Source organism: Panthera uncia, chromosome B4 (genome assembly GCF_023721935.1).
Source record: "Panthera uncia isolate 11264 chromosome B4, Puncia_PCG_1.0, whole genome shotgun sequence".
Taxonomy (NCBI): Eukaryota; Metazoa; Chordata; class Mammalia; order Carnivora; family Felidae; genus Panthera; species Panthera uncia.
The window spans coordinates 44,398,453-44,422,767 of record NC_064809.1 but is presented as its reverse complement, the minus strand read 5'-3'; the positions used below and the strand labels follow the sequence as shown (position 1 = coordinate 44,422,767).

The 24,315-nt window shown below is 45.3% G+C and overlaps 1 long non-coding RNA gene across 1 annotated transcript; it reads left to right on the top strand.

The window, feature by feature from the left end:
• Nucleotides 1-1,551: 1,551 nt before the first annotated feature.
• On the top strand, nucleotides 1,552-13,879 carry LOC125920127 (uncharacterized). The gene is made up of 3 exons (XR_007456956.1): nucleotides 1,552-1,856; nucleotides 12,235-12,387; nucleotides 13,732-13,879. It is a non-coding gene; the product is annotated as an uncharacterized LOC125920127 (long non-coding RNA).
• The last annotated feature ends 10,436 nt before the right edge of the window (nucleotides 13,880-24,315 follow it).

The following is a 24,315-nucleotide window of genomic DNA, read 5'->3' as shown; positions in this document are numbered from 1 at the left end:
AGCTCAAGTTGTGTAGCGAACAGGGCATGGGCTAAAAGTCAGGCCTTGTAGATTGTTCCTGGCTAAGCTACTGATCCAGCCTGTGGCTCAGACATACCCAGAAGTCTTCTCAGGTTACCCATTAAAAAAAAAAAATGGAGACAACTACAGTGATTCCTCAATAGGACCAAGCGTTTGGATTTCCATTCTTCAGCTTTCAGGGATTCCATTGTGAACCCCCTGGAGACACAGAGAGGAGGAATCTTCCCTCTACCCTTCTACTCTTTGCATTGGATGGAGGACTGAGAACTAAACCAGCAAGGCTGATACTTCTGTGCATGCCTCAGCCAGCAACATGGCCAGGTGTTCCCAACGAGATGGATAATTCTGGAGGGGATTTTCCGTTCACATGTTCAAAGCTGAGATAAAGTTTGCACAGAGCTTTTTGTCCAGGGCATGGAATGCCATGGGCATAGTTCAGATCTTCACATTCTACATGCATTGGTATCTTCCAGAAGGAATGCAAAGAAACTGAATGAGGTAGCCCTGATGGAATCTGTCCCCTCTTCCTGATGGGGGGACATCCTGGCTAAATCCGTACTCGCTCAGCTCCTTCCGTGCTTCATCAACATAGCATTTCTGGAAGCTGACGTGGCTTTGGGTCACAGCCTGCTGCAAGAATAACCTTGTTGTAAGATTTAGTAGGCCTGGGTGTGTTTTTTCCTCCTTCTTTATTACATCATGCATAACTAGATGTTAAATTCAACTCTTCTTGTTGCTTAGGAGATGGGCAGAGTCCCTAAAGTCTGAGAATATTACAATAGGTGCTAAATAATTCCACATTATAAAAGAATATGAAGTTGGACCACGATTCCAGACATGCTAAGAAACAGCAAAACCCAGATCTGTTAACATTTACAGTTACCTGCCTGCAACCTTTAAAAGGAGTTGAGATGAAGCGCCAGGGGTGAGATCTCTCTGGAGACAGCTATTATAGTGCTGTGCCCACTCCCACCCAGCAGAGAGGAATGAGGACTTCCCTCTTACTTTAAGCCAAGAGAGAGGATTTCAGGGTAGCTTCCATATATTCTCTGGAGTTGGGGGAGTGAAAGCACTGGCTTGGAAAGTGATAATCAGATAGGCCAGAGGCAGGAGAGAAATGAAAAGAGAGTGAGGGGCAGACTAAACTACACTAGGTGTGATTATGCTCTTAGACAATGGTGAGGAAGGAGGTCCATTTCTGGGACACCAGATGTGGCGCCATGTGGGAGGGAAGCCAGCCTGGAGTTTTCTAAAAGAACTCTGACCACAAGTGCTCTCTGGAGGGACGAAGTAGCCAGTACAAGTGGACTACTAGGAGTACTAGCCTGCAGGGCTGGGGGAAGTTGAAACTTGGTCATCCAGAGGTCTTATCAGTGTTATGCAGAATGGCTATGTAATTACCATCTAAATGGGGACACTTGTAAAAAAGAAAGGGGATGGTATTAGTGAGTTTGCCAGGGCAACAGGCTTAAGCTGGAACCGTCCCTCCCTGCAAACAGGGCCTGTGGCCACCCTTGTGTTAAGGTAAATGGGTTGGAAGTTCCTATAACCACTTGGCAACTGCCTCCCACAAGAGGTCGGCTTTGCATATCTGCCAGGCCCCGCACGTACCTCTAGGTCACAGTAGCCCCAGTCATGTAAGACAGATGCTCTTGTCCTGTAGTCCCCACCGCCCCTGAATCTGACCTGGAAGAGGTCAGGAGCAGCAGCTGGCGAGTGTGGGAGGGTCCAGCGGGGGAGATAGGAAGATGGCCACACAACCCTTTCTGCCTACAGGCAAACGGTCAGAGTCTGAAGTACTGCCCTGTTAGAAGACGAGAGACTCTCTAATTTAGGTAAAAATTCAGAATTTTGATTATCATCATGGCCTGGATTTAAAAGACTAAATGAAGCTGTTTTTTGTGATCAAAAATGACCCATGTGCCTAGGAATGATCAGAAAAGCTACTAGACCAGTCTGAAGTCTCAACCAGTGCCAGAGAAAGAGCCTAGTTACAGAATAGATTTAAAGGGAAGCTGGAGAGGACACCTGGGGAGCTCAGTCGGTTAAGTGTCTGACTTCGGCTTGGGTCACGGTCTTACAGTTCATGAGTTCGAGCCCTGTGTCGGGCTCTGTGCTGACAGCTCAGAGCCTGGAACCTGCTTCGGATTCTGTATGTTCCTCTCTCTCTCTGCCCCTTCCCCGCTCATGCTCTGTCTGTCTCTCTCTCTCTCTCTCTCTCTCTCTCAAAAATAATAAATAAAACATTTAAAGGGACAGCGAGAGAAAGAGTAAAGTTGCCTTACGATCACAACCTATTGAATCGATTTCATTCATTAAAATATAACTAAAAAGGGGACATGAGAACCTCAACTCTATGGGGCCCAAACAACAATTACACAAATCTAGTGTAGGGAGTTTCGAGACGTTTCCCACAGTGCTGAACATAACCACTCTTCATGCTCTGAATTGTAGCAGAATTATGCAGCGGGTGTACTCCCATTGATTTAATTCAGGAGTTGTGTACGTAGGGTCTAGCACATGCCTGGAACCCGAGAAGTGTCAATGAACATGAGCTAGAGTAAAGATTTGCTGAGTGTCCACTATGGGCCAGAGGCATGATCATCTCACTCAATACTTAAGCCTTTAAGGTTCAAAGTCCAAGGTTTCATTCTTCAGTTGCAGGGTTAGGATTCCCAGGTTTCTTTCTGCTACAGCTCATTGCTATTCCAGAGTTGCTAAAATTCTTCCTGAAGAACAGAGAGAAGATGCATTTTATTAGTTTTGTGGACTGCTTGGCAGTGCTGATGAGCCTTATAAAACATGTGACCTTGAGAAAGATGGTCAGCCTTACTGTGTCCTCTCGAGGGGTCAGAAGCAGCAGTTAGTGAGTGGGGAGATAGGAAGGAAGATGGCCATGCAAACTTCCCTGATTACAAGCAAATAATACAATTATTATTTTTTTAATTATTATTTGTTTAACATTTATTCATCTTTGAGAGACAGAGCACAAGTGGGGGAGAGGCAGAGGACAGGGAGACACAGAATCCAAAGCAGGCTCCAGGCTCTGAGCTGTCAGCACAGAGCCGGATGTGGGGCTCGAATCCATGAACTGTGAGATCATGACCTGAGTCAAAGTCGGATGCTTAACGAACTGAGCCACCCAGGCGCCCCCAAATAATACAATTATTATATTAGATAAATATAGTGAAATAAACAAATATTATTATACTATACAAATAACATTATTGCTTATAGCAATAATAGTGGCATCTATTTTACAGAGTTGTTGCGAGGGTTAAATGAGCTAATCCATGCAAAAGCCCTGAGAAGATTCTAGTTTATGTTTAAAAACGATGGGGCACCTGGGTGGCTCAGTCGGTTGAGCGTCCGACTTCAGCTCAGGTCATGATCTCACAGCTTGTGAGTTCAAGCCCCACGTCAGGCCCTGTGCTCACAGCTTGGAGCCTGGAGCCTGCTTCGGATTCTGTGCCTCCCTCTCTCTCTGCCCCAATTCACTCTCATTCTGTCTCTGTCTCTCTCAAAAATAAATAACCCTTAAAAAAAAATTAGAAAAAAAAATGTTGACTGTTAGGGGAACCTGGGTGGCTCAGTTGGTTGAACATCGACTCTTGATTTTGGCTCAGGTCACAATCTCACGGTGGTGAGATCAAGCCCCGTGTCAGGCTCTATAGTAGGTGTGGAGCCTGCTTAAGATTCTCCCTCTCCTTCTACCCCTCTCCAGCTTGTGCACTCTCTCTCTCTCTCTCAAAAAAAAAATGTTGACTGTTATTATTAATATGCTTTAATGGTCTCATTTCCTAGATGCTTGGAGCACAGAACTCTCTATGGCCCATGGGTTTAGTAAATAGTGCATCTCCATAGTACAAGGCTCTAACCTGCCCCTACAAACCTGAGTCTGTTCTGCTCTCTCTCTCTGGTTGACGGGGACCCCTCACTACCTCTTGAAAAGGTCAGGTCATCTTGTCTGGAGCCTTTGCTTATGCTGCACCCTTGCACCCCTGTCTGCTACTGTCTCTTCCCCTCCCTGTGTGCAGAGTCTAGTTCTTTCCAGTGTATTTTATCCTGGAGATTAGATCTGCATCTGTGATGACCCAGTTTTTGTCTCATCGCTTCTCTCCCTTTTCATGTTATTTGCTTTTCTTAACAAAGGAAACTTGCAACTTCAGTTCAAATTTCCTTTAGCAAAATTTTCCCCAAAGATAAAGTCCTCCTCAAAAGGCTACTTGGAACAGGAATCTGGGCGCTTCCTTTTTCCTTCTGTGTGTGGGCAGAGTTTCCTGTTTGCCTGGAAGGTTGAGCTGGCCTATCCCTCAATCGTTCTGGGAGGAAGGGACCCTCCAGGAGGTCTCCCCACAACTTCTGTTAGAGGAACCTCACAAGGCACTCTGATCAGCCATGCCTGTGAGAAGTTGTATCTGCTACCTGCCACACCCCCCCCCCCCCCCCAAGCCCCATTTTTGTATTTTCAGCTTAAATCACCACATTCAGTACTGGTTCCACCACCAGTGGAATCATAAGCAAAGACAAAGCCTCTTCCCTGATTCTTGCCTATCTTCTCCGTGCACCCTACCCTGTTGTAGACAAAAATCTATATCAAGGGCGCTAAATGTGAGAGTGGCTTTAAAGAAAGCTGGCTTCAAGGGCCGCCTGGGTGGCTTAGTCGGTTGAGCGTCCAACTTCAGCTCAGGTCATGATCTCACAGTTCATGGGTTCAGAGTCATCGGGCTCTGTGCTGACAACTCAGAGCCTGGAATCTGCTTGGGATTCTGGGTCTCCCTCTCTCTCTGCCCCTCCCCTGCTCATGCTCTGTCTCTGTCTCTCTCTCAAAAATAAATAAACATTAAAAAAGAATAAAAAAAAAGAAAGAAAGCTGGCTTCAAAATGGGCCAAGAGTTCCTTGTCAGTCAGCCTGATAATGGGCGACGATGTTTGAAGTTGTACAGAGTGCTTGGTCAAAGCAGAGATGGTAAGATAAAAAAGCCCGTCTCAGAAACTGGGAATTGGCAGAAGCTAGAATTTATTCTCTGCTAAGCAGCATGTAGAAGAGACAAAGCTGGTGTGAAGGAAGGAGAAGGGAGTAGGGGGTAAAATGCTGGCTAGTGGAGCACACCTCCAGGTGGAGCACAGCCTAGGTGGGGAGGAAAGATATCAGTAGAGCACGAGACTGGATCCACGTGGCTGCAAAGAGGCCTTTCAACCTGGAACACAGAGCTTGAGCCTGAAGGATACCAGGAGGGGGGAACTTGTTCAAAAAAGGCCATACCAGTCAATAAAGCATGGTAAAGCATGGTGGACAAAAAAATGAGTCTGAGTCTCAGCTCTGCAACGCATGAGCTGGGGACCTTAGCTCAGTTACTTAATCTCCTGTGCCTTGGCTTCCTCATTTTTGAAATGGGGCTGATAATAGTACCCACCTCCCAGGCTGTTGTAAGAATTGATTGAGATAATGCATCTCAAGTGCCTAGTGGAGGACCCCACACAGACGGAATAGTCAATCAACAAATGCCAGCTGGTGGCAGAGGTCAGAGTGACGTCCCCAAGGGGAGGGAGGCCTAGAATGAGCAGTCAATCCAGACGAGGGTAGGGTTGTGCTGACAAGGAGATCTTAATACCAGGTCGGATTCAGTAGCAAAGCTATAATTTCCCTCTTCGTGGGTAGCTAGTGTCCTAGAATTCCTTACAGGCTGGGAGAGCAGATCTCTAGGCTCAGCAATTGGCCTCTGCTTGAAGGTATGTTCTGGGTGTGCTAACGAATCTGGGATAGCCAACTGAGCTGGGGGTCCCCTTTAGGGTCTAGAGTAAAGAGGTTACCTTTCATCCCTTGGAAGCATCTGGGTGGAGAAGTGAAAACAATCTATTTCGCAGGATGAGTCCTCCGAGGTGATTTTTTGCATACAGAGAGCAGGAAAGTGGAGACGAAAGACAGTGCAGAGGTCAAGGGTACAAGCTTCAAGCACTGCTCTTAGTCTTGAGCGTCCATTCGAATCGCCTCAAGGCTTTGCTCAGACAGACTGCAGGACCTGAACTTCCACAACTTCTGTTTTTTGTTTTGTTTTGCTTCTAATGTGTCCCCTCACACCCGTGCCTCTGTTTCTGCTCTTGCCACGAATACAGTACGATACCATTTGGGGTCGTCAAAGGCTTCCTGTTAAATTTATAACTTAAAAAATGGACTTCCTGGCTCTCTGCCTCTCTTTATACTTTTCGAGGGCAAGTCATTAGATTCATTCAAGTTTTGAAAGTCACTGACATTATGTAAACTTATGTGATTGCAAGCACCTTGAGAACAGATAGGTCATAAGGCTCGATTCATGTGTTTGTGGGTTGTGTATTACAATGACCTGTAACTGATCTAGTCTGAGAAAAGGCATGAAGGCAAACGAGCGGGTTCAGTGACTAGCACACCTCTTGAGTTTATGAGATGTAAGTTTCCTGTGTGTCTTCTAAATCGTGTATTAATTAGTGAGAGCTGCAGATCGCAGCTGGGACACAGCGGTTCCAGAGCACCGAGCTCTGGGGGTCCCAAACAGACTGGGTTCGGCCACTCGCTGCTGACAAAATCCAGAGGCAGAGACCAGTGGAGGTGAAACAGGAAAAAGGTTTATTTCAGGGAGGCCCAAACCAGGAAGACAGTGGACTAACATCTCAAAGACTGTCTCCTGCCACCGTGTCTGATTCAGTAGGTCCCTGACAAGGACCCCGGAGGTGCTGCCAGTCCAGGGACCACACTTTGAAAACCACAGCTATGGAGTCAGAGGGACTTGGTTTTACATTTCCATCTTAACTACTTGTATGACCTTAGCCAATTTATACAACCTCTGTGAGCTTCAGTTTTCCCATCTGTAAATAGAATAATAATACTTCCCTCTTGGGCTTGTTTTGAATATCAGTTAAAAAAATACATGAAAAGTGCCTAGCACTTAAAAAAAGTATGAATGAGTGGATGTTAGGGACTTAGCAGGAGTGGGAGGCTTAAAGAGCTGGAAAATCTGGAATAAAAAAGGGCATTAAGAAGCAGGGTGGAGGAGCTGAGCTGTTTTCCCCCTTGGCTCCTCTCTGCTCCTGCCATCATCAGGACGTGGGAAGGGATGCGGGTTTGTGGGGGGCGGGAGCCCCAGAGGCAGCGCTTGGCAAAAGGGGCGGGACTTGGCCGTTTTCAGCAAAATAGGTATTTCTGGCTGGTTTTTCAGCTTCGTAACTCAAGGCGAAAGCACATCTAGAAGTATTCTGAAGGCAGAGAGAAACTCCACTGAGGGGTCTACCCTTCCCACCTAAAGCTCTCAGGACTGCTCGTTTTTTGTTTTTTGTTTTTTAATGTTTATTTATCTTTCAGACAGAGAGACAGAGCACAAGCAGGGGAGGGGCAGAGAGGGAGGGGCACACAGAATCTGAAGCAGGATCCAGGCGCTGAGCCCGATGTGGGGCTTGAATTTATGAATTGCGAGTTCAGGACCTGAGCTGAAATCAAGAGTTGGATGCTTCACGGACTCAGCCATCCAGGCACCCCCTCAGGGCTCTTCTTGGCCTCTCAAGAGAATACTGTGCGTGCATGCCTTGGGGCTGGGGCTGGGCAGTCTCTTCTGCTCAGAATGTTCTTCTCCTCTGACCCCATCTGTGGAACTTATAATCATCCTTTAAGGTTCTTTGTCTTTGTGAAACTAGCGGCCTTTCACAGGCTGATATCATTGCTAACACATCTCTTTTTCTCTTTCTTTTGAGACTGTGAGCACCTCAAAAGCAAAAATTTTAACTTGTCTTTATATGCCTTTTGTGCTCTTTAGCAAAGGACTGGCTCGATAAATGTTTGGTAAATTAGGGACGGAAGGAGGGAAGGGAAGAAAGGGGTAGGGAGGAAGAATTTGCATTTTAAAACTTAAGTTTCTGGAAGGCAGGATTGATAGCCTACTGTTTAATTGCATCTTCCACACTTAACTTAGGACCCCGAATGCATCAGGCATTCAGTAAATACTTTACAAATGTTCCTGCTTTCAATTAGCATTTGCACCATCTGAATTTGGGTTTCAAGAGTACTTAACTTTTAACTCATTTTGGTTTTCTTCTTTCCCTCTGTGAATGTTTTCCTTCTTTACTCTTTCGCCTGCTCCAGCCTTTGTTTCGTTTCCTCCTTTCCCAAGAAGAAATTAATATATTGATCACAGAGCTAGGGGCACAATAAGTAACTTTCTATTTAAAGTTTGCTTTATTTGGAGCGCCTGGGTGGCTCAGTCGGTCTAGCGTCTGACTTCAGCTCAGATCATGATCTTGCAGTTCGCCGGTTCTAGCCCCATGTCAGGCTCTGTGCTGACAGCTCAGCGCCTGGAGCCTGCTTCAGATTCTGTGTCTCCCTCTCTCTCTGCCCCTCCCCTGCTCTTGCAGATGGCTCTTCCTGCCTTGTAGGCAGCTGCCTTCTAGTTGTGGCCATTCCTCTGCAATGTGTGGGGTGGAGACAAAGAGAGCTCTGGTGTCTCGTGTCTTCTTATGAGAAGACACCATTTCCAATCGATTAGGGCCCCGTCATCATGCCCTCATTTCACTTCACCTCCATAAAGGCCTTATCTCCAAATATAGTCACATTGTGAGTTGGGGCTTCAACATGTGAATTTTAGGGGGACATGATTCAGTCCATAGCACCGTGGTTGCTCCTCTCTACAAGGGGAGGAGGAGTTAATTGGATGACTGAGAGAGCCTGACATATCCACTGGGCTGATTTTTAGGGGCCAGGCATGATGGAAGGATGGGGACCCCTGCTCCCGTGGCCCTCTCTGGAGAGACTCAGAGGGCTGGCGCTGTGCTTCTGGACCACACGCGGTGAGCAGGACAGCAGTAGACTTAGGCTGCCCCGGCCAGATCCCCACTCCATCTTTCCCTGCTTTTCAGCCTGCTGCTGGGTGGGTAAATCAGGTCGGTGCTGCTCTGCAGGTCTGTCTGTCTGTCTGTCTGCAACTCTTAGAAGGAGCCGAATACCTCCCTCAACTCTGGTCAAAGCCACGTTTGCCAATCGGACTTCATAAGAAAGCTCAGTCCTTGGAGTTGTTGAGCTACGTGACTACTCTCTTTTATATTTTTAAAATTTATGTATTCATTTTGAGAGAGAGGGAGAGCAAGCAGGGGAGGGGCAGAGAGATCCCAAGCAAGCTTCGTGTTGTCAGCACAGAGCCCGATGTGAGGCTCAAACTCATGAACCGTGAGATCAGGACCTGAGCCAAAATCAAGAGTCAGACATGCAACCGACTGAGCCACCCAGGTACCCCATGATCTACCCTATTTTAAATTGCACCCCTCGGCATCCTAGCCTTTCCCATCTCTTGACGTGGCCCCTTTTTCTTTTCTCCACTGCACTTTTCATTTTCTAACGTTTCTCCAGTTCAGCTGTAAGAATCTTTTAATACGTTTTCAAATGGCTTTCTGAAAAAAGGTAACTTAACTGAAGGGTCCGAGTGTTAATCTGTCGAGGAAGGTGGGGCATACTTAAACTTAGGAAATAATGCTTTTAGGCACAGCTGGGAGATAGTATATTAACTATTATCCACTACCTAAAACATGGTTTGGGAGCAGAGATAATACAAACAGGTTCTGTGTCATTGGCTCACGGACAACATGCAGGAAATGATGATGATGGTGGTGAACATTTACTGAATCCTTCAACGTGTGGGACACAATGCTAAGTAATTTACATGCATTTTCCCATCTAAGTATCCCTGCGATGTAGCTAACACCACTCATTCTATTTTAAAGCTGAGGAAACTGAGGTCCGGTGAGGTTAAGTGACCAGCATGGAGTTCAACTCACATCTGACGTGCACGTTGCTCAGCTTAAGAAAAGAATATTCTAACCATTAGATCTGGCCAGCAATGGAGTGGCAAGGATTACCACGTGGTCTCTTTGCTCTGAGCCTGATCCAGCAGAGGCTGGGTGACCATCTGTTAGGGCTGCTGCAGGAAGGAGATCGATTTAGACAATTTCTGAGTCTCTTTCCAACTGTAAGATCTTGTGGAAACCTGACGGGCGGTCCTGTGGGAAAGGAATTAGATTTGTTTTTTGTAGCTCCTGTTCAATAGAGTAGCGTTTTTCAGGCTTTTCCATCTAGAAATCCCTAATGTCAAAGGCAAGTAAATGGATACTCCTGGGAAGTCTGGGGCTGAGCTGCCAGAAACAGAATTCTGAGTCAAGTCTGAAAAACAAATTATTGGAACTTTATATTATACATGAAAATATGCTTGTTTGTTCTAAGGAAAAGTATTTTAAACCAGAAAATCTTTTTAAAAGAAAAAAACATTCAACACAAAGCTTCAGTTCCATCCCACTTGCCCAATAAATCTTCATTTTAGTTTGGTTCATCAGGAAAACGTGCCATATTCATTTTATGAGTTTACAAATCCCCAACACATCGCCAAGTATCCCAGGGGAAACATTTATCTTCATATGAGAAGTCAAGCAGTAGTGTTAAGACCGATGGGGAGAAGTTATGGAGAGGCAGATCAGATTCTATCCCAATGCAAGCCAGGTCTAAGAGGGGCCATTGCCCAGTGGTGGAAGAGACCCCGGAAAAAGTAATACGTAAGCAGCCACTGAAAAGTTTCCTAGCAGAAATGGGTCATGGGTCTGGGGGAAATTAACAGGAGATTCCACTTTGGGAATGCTAGTGCCAGAGCAAATGTAAGACCATTGGTGAGAGGAACAGGAGAACCCCTTGCTCTCTGTTGTTCTAATAAGGCTTGCAGAGAAGCCCTTACTACAGTAACAACAACTAACATAGTCCTTACTATGCCTCAGGCCCTATTCCCAAAGCTTTACTATGTCATTTAGTTCTTAGAGTGACCCATATTATCATCAATCCCATTTCCAGATTAGGAAATAGAGGCACAGGGAAATTAAGTAAATGGACTTAACGTCTCCCAGTTGCTAAGAAGCAGAGCTAGATTTTGAACTCAGACTGTTAGGAGTTGGGGCCGGAACTGTACCGTACCACCCAATGTCATCTCCTTGGTTCTTGGCTCTGACCTAGAAGGGATCTTGTCCACAGGAAGGAGGCCTGGTGGTGAGGGGTCTGGACACCTGGACTCTGGTCCACACTCTGCCACTAATCCGGTGACTTTGGAAGGGTCACTTACTTTTCCTGTTGTTGTTTTTTTTCACATGCTAATTCATTATTTCTGAGTCTGACAGGAGACCATAGTTTTTTACGTGTCTTTTACTGAAACTCGGGAAATTGTGCCACATCATGTGGGAGTCCCACCATGCTACCAGTAGAACTGAACTATCGTAAAACAAAATAAAACAAAGCAAACAACTGAAAAAACAAAAAGCAAAAAACCTATTGGGAAGTAAAAAAAAAAAAAAACCAACCCCAAAAACAAGCCAAAAAAACATATTGGGAAGTGCCTCTCTCTCCCTTGGATTTACTTTTCTAGCAGGTGGAATCCTGTCCCTGGGGGCTCTAGACTCTATAGGAAATATGTCTTTCACTACATCAGGGATTGGTCTTCATGGCTCCCAGCACCAACATTATAACAGGATATACTAAACTCCTCTTACTCACTGTATATTTATGATTTCACAAAAATATGGATAGATTGTGTCCAGATGGCCATCTGGTTTCCAGTTTAAATGGCCACATGATGCGTTGATGTGGGACAGTGGCTTTAGCTGTGAATCATTTCTGGATTCCCTACTGCTATAGTGGGATGATGAGGAATTTTTGGGATCTCCCAGGGAATCTCTGTTCCAATGTTCCCATCTCCAAAAAACAACTGAGGATGGGGGATGGGTGAAATAGGTCAGGGGGATTCAGAGTACGCTTATCGTGATGTATAGAATTGTTGAATTGCTATATTGTACACCTGAAACTAACATAACACTGTATATTAACTGTACTGGAATTAAAATTAAAAAACTTAATACAAGAAAAAAAAATACACAATAGAGACAGGAGGGGCTCCTGATATGGAGCCACACTGACCACTGAGACTTTTATCTTATCGCCCAGGATGGGTGAGGCAAGTGCCACATTAATTCTTTACAGAATGCTCTTTAGATCATGAGAGGATCTCACAGGGAAATTGGGCCAGTGGAGGAATTGTACCCCTCATCTTGATTTCATCTTCAGAATACTCACCTCCGCATGAGAGTCAAATGCACCCAGGCTTGGTGTTTTCAATCTGGAAAATTTGCCCAAGTGACCTGAGGGTCTCACACACTTGTGTTTTGTAGATGGCAAGAGAAGGCAGTGTGTCCCTGGAGAATCTTCCCTGGAATCTGGTGTCCCTGGAAAATTTTCCAAGTCGCCTAGCGAGACTGGAACAGCTCAGAAGAAACAGTCCACTCACTCATACATTCCACAAGCATGCCTTGGGTACCTACTAGGTAGAGATATACAGATCAATATATGTGGTCAGTCTATCTATGTGTCTAATGTATGTATGTATGTATGTATGTATGTATGTATGTATCATCTATCATCTTCCTATTATCTATCATGTATCTTTCTATCATCTATCTATCTATCTATCATCTATCTCTATATCTATCACCTATCTCTATTATCTATCATCTATCTATCTCTCTATTATCTATCTACCTATCATCTCTCTCTCTATCATCTATCTATTATCTATCTCTCTACCTATCATCTATCTTTCTATTATCTATCATCTATCTATCTATCTATCATCTATCTTTCTATTATCTATCATCTATCTATCTATCTATCTATTACCTATCTATCATCTATCTCTATATCTATCTATCATCTATCTATTATCTATCTATCTATCATCTCTCTCTATTATCTATCATCTATGCATCTATCATCTATTATCTATCTATCTATCTATCTATCTATCATCTCTCTCTATCATCTATCTCTCTATTATCTATCTCTCTACATATCTATCATCTATCTTTCTATTATCTATCTATCTATCTGTCTATCATCTATCTCTATTATCTATCTATCTATCATCTATCTATCTATCATCTATCTATCTATCTATCTATCTATCATCTATCTCTCTATTATCTATCTCTCTATTATCTATTATCTCTCTCTCTCTCTATCATCTATCTTTCTATTATCTATCTATCTATCTATCTATCTATCATCTCTCTATCTATCTATCATCTATCTATCTTGGTCTAGATTCATAGAGAACAATATGGCTAAGTGTATTCCATAAATAAAACTTGGCAATACAATGAGAAAAGTGGAGTAACAGGGGTGGGCTCAAAGAGCTGTGGAGTGAAGGATGGATGGAAGGACAGAGAGAGAAGAGCATTCCAGGAAAAGAGCATGAAGGAAGTAAAGACAGAGAAACACTGAAGAGTGGCCATCACCGTGGGCTAGGAAGGTTCAGTGTGGCCAGCACACAGAGTGAGTTTATGGAGTGAGGGAAGTTTCGGGGGCTGGAAAGATAGACTGGAACAGCTTATAAACCTGCCCCAGCGACTTGTCAAACTGGCCCAGAGATGGGAATGAAGGTAGTGAAGAGGGGGGAGGCTGAGGGCAGATGGAATGGATTGAGGGGCCCAGGGCCATTAAATGGGAGGGAATGAATATTGAGAAATTTGTAAAAGGAGTGTAAATAATCCTCTCAGCTAACTGCATTGAATACATTCTATGTGCCAGACAGTGAGCTAGGTAGTCCATTCACATTTCATACTTATAGTCACCCAAAGAGGTGAGTGCTATTATCATCTTCTATTTTACAGATAATGAGACTGTGATATAGAGGTAAAATAAATTGCCCCAAGTCACAGACAGTGAGAGAGCTGAGACTGAAACCCTGGCTGTCTTATCCAAGGAAACAAACAACTTGAGACAAGAGATGTAAAGAAAGGCGAAGAAAGTAAGTTTACTCGTCTCGAGTCATTTCTCTATTTCATTATACACTCAGTACTCATTATAAAAAATGTTTTATTTGTCCCAGATGACCTTGCTTTCCAAAATCTCTGGTAAGATTTACTTCTTTGCCCATACCTTTTATTGTTCCTCTCTCTGCGACCAGTCCTACATGTAGACGGTTTATTGTGAAAATCTTTTTAGAATGCAGTTGTATTCGTCTGTGAAATATGTTAACATGGTAAGCAGCATCTCCTGGTGGGTCTTCCTGCACAGGTGGTTTGTGTCTCAGGGCTGGGGTTTGGAGAGAGGATATTCATAGCGGCTGCTTTGTTTTTTTCACATTTCCCGAGCAGGATGTGGGGACTTTAGGAACTCGTGCCTATCCACCCATATCTCAGCATAAACTGAGATGCAAAGTAATTTGAACAGGATAGAGAAAAAAAAAAGAAAGCAGGAAAAGAATATGAATGAGATACTTGTCCCTGCTAGGAGTCTGACTTGTGCCTCTAAGTGATTTATCAATAGAGTCTGGTTGCTTAGTGGAGGAGTGCCTCTTTCTCCACGAGCAGGGCGAGGAGAGAAGGTTGTGGTTGCATATGCGTGGCCGATAAAGATACCCTTTCATAGGCGAGATGCTCTGAGAACAGTGTACCCTTATTCCTTCACGAGCTCCAAGTCCTCTCCCTCAGGGGGATCTAAGCATTCATGCAGAGACCCTTACTGCAAACTCTAATATGTTTTCAGGAGAGGAAGAGGTGGGCTGGAAAGCTATTCTTGGCCCACACTGTGACTCCTCGGTCCTCCTAACAGCTAGAACTCTGGTGAGCTGAGTGGAATCCACAGGCAGTCCGAGGGTCGGGGTCCTGAAGGAAGGCTCTTTGTTCCTCTCTTGACTTGACAGTGCTCGCCGGGGAAGGAAGGACTCAACATGATGCTTACGTATCTCTTTAAAAGTTGTCAGAAAAGACTTCTAGATTGGGCATCTTACCTGTGCAGCGTTCTTAAGACTATCACATGGCGGTAGAAACAACAGAATTGCCATCACCTCTTGAGCTGGGTCAGTCTGCTTGGCTCCAGATCCTAAGGTTCAGGACAGAGAAGAGAAAGGCACCCTAAAGCCATGGGGGAACCACAGAAACCGCTGCCAGGAACTGAGACGTGAGGCCTCTCCTTGGCCATTCCTGAAGTAATGCAGCATCTCTAGAGAGGAAGGACATTTAGCCTCTTGCTAGCAGAGTCCAGGGGCTCTGACTGGAGTGGTTGAGAGAGTTTGACACAACTTAGAGATGATGAAAATAGACAGCACTTTCAGGAATTTTAATTGCAAAGAGAGCAAAGAGAGAAGAGAGCAAAAGAGAAGGCAGTAAGTGGATGGCAAAGTGAATGGAAGATTTTTTTTGAAGATAGGATATAATAGTGGCTGGGAGGTAGGATTCAGAGTTGCGTGTATCATCATGGATGTATCTCAAAAGGATAAGGTTCAGTAAAAGAGAAGTGCATAATAGAACACACAATATGACATGATTTTATTTGAAAGGTGAAATATCAAGAAATCCCCATCACTTCTTTATGAGTATATATGTAGTCCATTTTTAAAATGTATACTTATTATCGCTTCTCGGCCTTTTGGCTAAGATCAAGTGTAAAATGTATACTTATTTATTTTGAAAGAGAGAGAGGGAGAGAGAGGGAGGAAGGGAGAGAGAGAGAGAGAGAAAGAGGGTGAGGGAGAGAGGGAGAGAGAGAGAAAGCATGAATGGGGGAGGGGCAGAGAAAGAAGGAGAGAGAATCCCAAGCAGGCTCCACTCTGAGCACGGAGATCAACGTGGGGCTCATCTTATGTCTGTGAGATCATGACCTGAGCCAAAATCCAGAGTCAGATGCTTAACTATCTGAGACACCCAGGCACCCCAGTAGTCGATCTGTTTTGACTGTTCTAAATTGTTTATTAGGTAAGAATTTTATAAACCTTCCTTATATTAGTAGTAATGGTGGAGCTGGAGAGTACTGTGCTTTCTCCAAGCTGCACGGAGAACCACTGAGAGTATGGTGGCACTTGAGACCCTTTCTAAGGCCGCAGCTCTTATGGCCTGCAGATGTGAGCCCTCAAATCTCCCTGGCTTGTGGACTGGTTTTGTGATCCACTGGGTGTCAGGATTTCTTCTCCTTCTCCTCCTCCTCTTCCTCTTCTTCTCCTTCCCCTTCTCCTTCCCTTTTCCCCTTCCCCTTCTCCTCCTCCTCCTCCTGCTTCTCCCTCTTCTTCCTCTTCTTCTCCTTCTCCTTCCTCTTCCTCTTCCTCTTCCTCTTCCTCTTCTCCTTCTTCTCTTTCCCCTTCTCCTTCCCTTTCCCCCTTCTCCTCCTCCTTCTTCTCCCTCTCCTTCTTCTTCTCCCTCATCTTCTCCTTCTTCTCCTCCTCTTTCGTCTTCATCTTCTTTTTTTTCTTTAACATTTTATTTTTAAGTAATTACTACACCCATCATGGGGTTCAAATTTGCAGCCCAGAGATCAAGTCGCGTGCTCTACTGACTGAGCCAGCCAGGTGCCCCAGGATTTCTTCTGATAGCTGAATGGAATGGGTCAAGGAGGAGAACCTCAAGGAGTTTGTATGTAGAATCTTCGTCAACCCAATAAGAGTTCAGGGCTCTCAGAGTCCCCTGTGATGCCTCCTCAGCAACAAACTGGAGGCTTTGAACAAACTAGCTGGTTAACACCGTGATGGATAGGATTGCTGTAGGGCACACCCCAGAGCACAGGAGTCTGATATATGACATAACCTTGCCTCACCTTGTGTCCCAGTCTGCGTGCTTTATGGAGCTGGTACAACAGAGAGCTGGTGGTACAGCCCGCAGCACCTGGAAAAGAAAACGCATTATTTGGGACTGCTTCTTCCTCCGTAGCTCCTGAATGTGCTTGTAAGCACCCGTCTTGCTTACATGGTGGCAGCCGCCACATGGAAAGCTGTATTGAATATTTTTCACTCTGCATGGGACTGATACCGTTAGCCTCAGGCCAATGGTTGCATAAGGAGTGGAAGATCAGGGAGGAACACACATGACATGTATCTAAATGCCGTTTGTTTGTTTTAACAAAAGGAAACTGAACAAAACATAGTAAATTGTTAATAATGTTAAAGCCAGGGGAGCCCGGGTGGCTCAGTCACTTAAGGGTCTGACTTTGGCTCAGGTCACGATCTCGTGGTTTGTGAGTTCGAGCCCTGTGTTGGGCTCTGTGCTGACAGTGTGGAGCCTGCTGGAGATGTTCATCCTTCCCTCTCTCTCTCTGCCCCTCCCCTGCTTGTGCTCTCTCTCTCTCTCTCAAAATATATAAATAAATAAAAACTTGAAGAAAATAATGTTAAAGCTAGATGGTGGATACACAACTTCTTATTTTATCATAGTCTACGCTTCTTTTTTTACATTGAAATAGTTACTGATGTGAAACAAGCAAATACAAAAATATCATCATCGTCATCACCAACAACAATAAAGGAATCCTCTTCCCCTCGGTTGATTTTAAATATAGATCTACTAGAATACTGGGGTATGGGTATGATTTCTTAACCTCTCTTATTTCCAGCCCCTGGATGCTGTGAAAACAAAAAGCCCATTCAATGCAAATATGTTGAGTGAGAAGGTTATCAGTTAGTTAAGGTTCTGTCCTCCACCATCTATCTCCCTTCTGCCTTAGGGGAGTGTTTTGGTGTATGGGGGTGATCGTGAGAAGATGGGGTGATTTTCTGATGACAGTTCACACCAGTAGGGTATACCTGTGCATTTTATTTAGAGCGGTGTTGACAGGTTTGCTCAAATCATTTTGGAGAGAAGTGAAAGCTATGGGTCAATGCCTGGAACGAGCCACGTGATCCCATCATTGGAAAAGGTAAAACTCATCGTTGCGCGTTTTATTTTGGCCCTAATAAGCATTAAGACACGGCCACAGCTGCCTTTTTCTTGTTGCTCACAGGCACTTATGTTGGCCTTTGCCCCGAATTCTCTGTAGTGTGTGCACACGCTGGATACTGCAGTGGTTGGAGGGTTATGTGATCTTCAGGAGGACAGATGAGCGGGTACAGGAAAAGGGGTCCTCTAGAGAAAGCCTTTTATTGATCAAGATGTGAGTTGGAGGATGTGACTTTTTACAATAAGGCAGAAAACAAGCTAAAACATCTCAGGTAGATTAGGTAGGAGGATCCGGAAGGGATTCTTTTGGCCACTCATGTTTTCTGAAACTATGATACAAATCTGGTATATCTTCTGGACCAGTGGAAGAAAGTTCTAGAGAAGCTGGTTTCATTTCAATATAAGGAGGTTTGTTTGCTTTTTTTTTTTTTTCTTCAAGTAATTGAAAGCATATCAGGGCATGAGGCTGCCTCATTGCCTCAACTCCAACTTTAAATAGACCAAGCTGGGAGGCTCCCTGTCGATGATGTCATGAGTGGTTTCAATTTGCCCTTGGGAGCAGGTTTTACCAGGAAGTCTAGTCCAAGGGTGGAGGGCTGATTCTCTGAACTGTAGGGGCTCTCTTCCTTGTTCTCAAGGCACTGCCTCCTCTCCCTACCATCCCACAGGCACCAGGGTGGGAAGGTGAAGAACATGAATGTCACAGTCTCCCCACCATGATACTGTAGAGACATTGCATAGGCAGATGAGCCAACCTACAACTTTTCTTGAGTTGGAGGACAAGACTCTAGATTCAGCAAAATGTTATTGGGTGCTCATCCCTGGAGACCCGTGGGCAAATTGTCTACATTCTTTAAGCAACTTGAGATAGCTAAGAAGGAAGGAATAAGTCACACTGAAGATCATGTTTATACAACACCCCAAACTGACGTTCAGAGTTTGGCTCTATTTCTTTCTGATAGGTACAAGAGTTTAGAGCCAGGCAAATAAATCTGACGGCTCATCTGTCACATCTGATCTGGTTGTTGAAAGGACTGACCTTCATGACCTGTCTCATCAGGAGCTCAGCAGCTGGCCGCTGATGGTCACACATGCAGTCCTGGCCTGAGTCCACAATGGAAGGTTGGAGTATTTTGCTTGAGGACTGCTCAGGATGGAGCCCTTTGGAAGGACACCAGCCAGATGTCCAGGCCCATTCAGCTGGTGGGACAGCAGCTGCTTTGTTATTCTGTGAGACGAAGCAGCATTCCCGACCCACGGAGCTCAGTGGGCAGGCCACCGTCATTCAGATGCAGAGTCCAGGCGGAGTCACAGGCAGAATGGCAGCACCTGCAGGGTCAGGGAGCTCTAGTGAAGCTAACTACTTCAGCAGTTCTAGCAAAAGTTTAAAAAAGTCCCTCCTCTTCCCACCCTGCTCTTCATTAATTGGAACTACCCAAACTTCCAACTTGCGTTATATAAATCTATACCCAAAAAGAGATGGAAAGAAGGAGGTGGCATGGAAGGATGCCTGGCATTTACTTTTCTTTGTGGCCCTTCACCTTCTGCAATACCACTTCCCATCGAGGCCAGAACCATGCGAGACACTCCCGCAGGCAACACAGGAGCAGCTGGGGAGATTCAAAAGTACTATTTCACAGAGCCTCATGGATTGATGAACACACAACCTATCCTGGGTCTGATTAGCAGAAACGGACAAGGATAATAAAAGCTAACTTTCATTTAGTATAATTTTCAAGGCACTTTTGGGTGATGACTCACAGGTACTTTCTACTCAACGATATCCCCATTTATAAGCAAAGAGACTGATTTAGTGGTTGAGGGACTTATAGAAGGTGACAGGCCTAGTGACGGTGAAGCCAGAACTGCTGGGGTTCTTCCTCCAAATCCCTGTTCTGTCTCTTTCCATGCAGCCTGTCCACTGCCCACCAGTTTCTGGACACTCAAGGGGGTTGGTCAGGGAGTAGCTGCAACCAGGACATCCAATGGCAGAAATATAAGGGGATCCAGCACCAAGAGCTAGTGAGGGGCCCTGCAAGGCTTCCGGCATTGGGGCTACAGTGTGCACACAGTACTCATCTCATAGCTGCTCCCAAGAGCAGGGCTTTGTCTCTCTTGTTTATCTGTAGATCCCCAGAACCTTGAACTGAGGTAACCAACAAATACTTGCTGTATTAATTTGTTGCACTATTAATCTCTCCTACAAGGTTAGAAGGGAAAGGTACCTTGTTGTGGTCAGTGTTGTATCCCTATATGAACTATGAAGGGGAGTATTTTAGTGAATGTTTTGATGGCTTTTAAGAGGTAAATAAGCTTCTAGTCCTGGCTCTCTGCATTAATAGCCTTGGGACCTTGGGCTAGTTACTTATGCCCTTCCAAGCCTTAGTTTCATTCTGTATCAAATGGGGAACACAGGAGTGTCACAAGGATTAAAGGAGATAACGTGTGATGGCTGTTCAGCGTTGAAACATTTAACGCGTTTGGGTTTCATAATGAACTTGAATCATGGATTGCAAGGCTGGTCACTGCATGGAAAAAGATGAAACCACCACCTCCACTCTATATTATCATTCCATATTTGAGGAGTCAGGGCATTCTTGAAATTTATCCCTCAGGGTAGTCAAGGTTCTACTGTATAGGACATGCTCTCAAAAATAGTCTTTTCATCCCATGGCCACTTCCCACTGCGTGAATGTATTTATTGGTGGATGTATGAATTCCACAGGCACTCTCTCATCAAAATAATTAATATTTCATGGTCTCCCTTAAAATACTCTTTTTCAATGTTTATTTATTTTTGAGAGACAGAGAGAGACAGAGCATGAGTGGGAGAGGGATAGAGAGAGAGACACACACACACAGAATCTGAAGCAGGCTCCAAGCTCTAAGCTGTCAGCACAGAGCCCAACGCCAGGCTTGAACCCACAAACTGTGAGATCATGACCTGAGCCGAAGTCAGATGCTTAACTGACTGAGCCACCCGAGGCACCACTCATGGTCTCCCTCTTAAGTAGACTGTCCTGTTGACAAACCAGAGAAAAATAAAATGCTATTTATAAATAAAGGGATATTTATTTATTTTGCACAATGTATTTAAGTTAGACTCTGAAATTCCATTGGTAGTTTCATATCCAACTCAAATAACACAGATTTTCTTTTCCATTATTCCTGAATCCCAGTTCACTCAACCTATCCCAACTCTTAATGCTGTTTGGACTCAGTTGGCTTTTAGTCTTATTTTTGAATTATAATTACTTGCATTTGCTGTGTGTATCTTTATAATTACCAAATAATCTCATTGACATTACCTTGTTTAATCCTCAGAACAACACATGGTGAGGCTGTATTATCCCCAGTTTATAGTTGTAGAAAGGGATGTCTGTGGAGGTATAGAGAGCTTGCCCAAAGTCACAGCCAAGAAGTAGCCACTCCACTGAACTGGGAGGGGGGAAGATTCTGACTCCTGAATTCAGTGCTTTCCCATTATACTCCAGCTGTTCCCTCTCCACTGTCATCAAAGTCCCCCTCATTGGCTCTTACAGAAAGGTATCTATACAGCCAAGTTATTATCTATTTCTCTTTATCTCTGGAGCCTTCTGGTTGTCACTTGCAGTTTTCCCTAGCTATTTCAGCCATTTGTCCCAAGTCCCAATCCAGCTGACTTCTCTTGTTACATCCTGAAAAGAAATGTAAAGGAAAAAGCTGTGTTTGGGTCCACTTCCCCTGTAACTTCCCCATCTTTTTGCCAAGGCTTCTTAACCATAATCATGATTGTTCTTTCAGAACTTGGAAGGTCCTCTTCCATTCCCTGCATCTCCCCTGGCACAGCTGACAGACCATCCATGCGGGTAGAGTGATTTTCGCCTCAATTGTAATAAAGATTTTAATTATTCATCAGTACAGTAGCTGTTAGCAAATGCCCAATTATTATTCATCCATAGCTAAGTAACCTCCTGCTTTTTTTTTTGGAGCTGTGACAAACACAGCCCTTCCAGAACTGGCAGAGGGCTTCAGATCAAAGAGCGCTTTGTGTCTCGCTTAAACCAGGAAAGGCAAGGCAAGGCAAGGCGGTGCTCTCTGCATGTGCCTGGGCCTCCTGCCTACCTGTCCCCCAGCCTGAAGAGGGGAAACTGAGCCCTGTAGCCGTCAGGCTGGCAGCTGCGAGGCATCTTGCCTGGCCCCCCGGTTCACCTGGCAAAGGCTCTCTGGGTGGAACAGCTGCACAGGGACTTTTGCCAAAGGAGCAACTGAATTGCAAATGAGGCTATGGAAAGTGGTTCTGGATTAGATCTACTTTGTGGCTTTTTCCCCTCCTCCCTACATGGCCAGCAGGCCCAGGTCACCAGGAGGGCTGCTGCAATGGAGGGAGTGTCCCAGGTTGCTGCCCTTCACTTCCTCCTTTTCTTTTTTCCTGGCAAACTCCTCCTCCCTCCTGGGCACACCCATCCAGGACCTTGGGCCCACCCAGATGCCCCAGGACGGGGGCTTTCCTGGGCTGGACAGTTTTGCAGGGGTCCATTTTTTTCTACCCTTTTCCCTCAGAATTTACCTGGAGACAGATATTGGCCAGAAAGTCCCTTGCACTCTGCCTTCTCTCCAGGGTGCTGTTCTGCACATTTCAGGGGTGTTCCTGCCCTGCTTCCCTGTGTCTCACTCCCCCTGCCATCCCCAAACCCACGGGCACTTCTGGTGGCTTTCTCATTATACCGTGGCCCTTTCTGCCCTCTGTGGACTGCAGGGAGCCCTCCTGATGCCTCTGACTCCTGATCGCATCCTGCCTCAAGCATCTTGGTCCAGTGTCTCCCTCACTCCTTTAATCTTGGGTGTCCAGGCAACCACCCTCATCTCCTATTTTCTCTTGCCCCTTCCTCACCCTGGCCCTCCCTACCTCTCATGCCACTGTGCCCTATGGACCTTCACCTCTCAGTGCTCAGCTTTCTCAGACCAGCCTTCCTCCACCCCCCTCTTCCTTGCAACCCACCTCTCCCCTAAGGAACACTACATGTGTGACTTCCTCCGTTGGAGGTTTTCCATTCTTGCATTTCTGGATCATGTCGTTTCTCGCCTCTTAACCAAAGTAGCCTCCACCTCACTCAGAGTAAGAACTGAAGTCTTTACAATTCCCTATGTGGTTTGCCCACTATTATCCTCCAATGACAACAAATCCTACCACTTGCCTTTTCATCCCTCTTCTCTAATTTCACAGGTCAAACCTGATCCTGCCTCAGGGCCTTTGCACTTGCTGCTCTCTCAGGCCGCAACACTTTCCCACCAGATATTCCATGTCTCACTCCATTCTTCCATACACATTTGATGCACAGTAATGTCCTGGCTCTCTGTCACCTCACTAACATAAGTTTTCTTACAGCACTTATTACCCTAACATATTGTGTGTGTGTGTGTGTGTGTGTGTGTGTGTGTGTGTGTGTTGACTGCCTCTCTCTGCTAGAACATAAGCACTGTGAGAATAGGGATTTTGTTTTGTTCACAAACAGTGGAGTGTTATGGACTAAGTGCTATGGACTGTGTCCTCCCCACCCCCAACAAATTCATATTTTGAAACCCTACCTCCCAAAGGAAGGTAACATTTGGAGATGGGGTCTTTGGGGTGATTAGGGCTAGATGAGTTCATGAGGGTGAGGCCCTCATGATGGGGTTGGTGCCATTATAAGGAAGGACACCAGAAACCTTGCCCTCTCTCTCTGCCATGTAAGGACACACGGAGAAGGCAGTCATCTGCAAGCCAAGAAGAGGACTCTCTCCAGAACCCAAATCATGCTGTCAACTTGACCTTGGACTTCCAGCCTCCAGAACTTTGAGAAATAATAAGTTTTTTTTTTTTTAATTTAAGCCCCCCGGTCTTTAGTACTTTGTTATGGTAACCTGATATTCACTATTTGCTTAAGTGAATACATCGGTGTCCCATGGAGCAAGGAACAAGGAGCCAGGAGAGGGAAGCTGGGGATTTGTTATTTGTTTGCTCCCAGCCTTGCGTGCAGTCCTTCCTACTTGAGGTGATTGCCTCCGTCTTGTCCTCCTGGGTGCCGTCACCCACTATTTCCCTGTAACTGTCTCATGGACAACTTTGGAATCTGGCTCCCTTCTTCCTCTTCCTCCATCTTAGTTTTTAGTATCCACATAGGTGATCTGTCTCTGAAACAGCTTCCTCAATTCCAAGGCCTCTTTAGCTCCCTTGCACTTACTTCACCCACTCACGGGGACGTGTTATTGCCACACTGACAGCTCCTGCCCAGAACTCTCAGACTCCTGGGTTTCATGCTCACACCAGAACGCTTATCCTTCTTGCTCTCCTTCCTACTACACACGCTCTTGGACTTTGTGGGGACTTTTTGGCCCTTGGCCCCTCTATTTCTGCCCAGGCAGTAGGCTCCTGAATTGTCTCAAAGGGTTGTGCCTGTTGTGCATTGCACAGAATCCACCCCTTGAGGAGGTGGGTGGGAGCTGAAACCCAACCTGTACTTTGTTCCGTAAACACTACACCTGTGCACGGGGGCAGGGCATGCCCTTCTTCCCCAGGAGGAGCATCTCCCC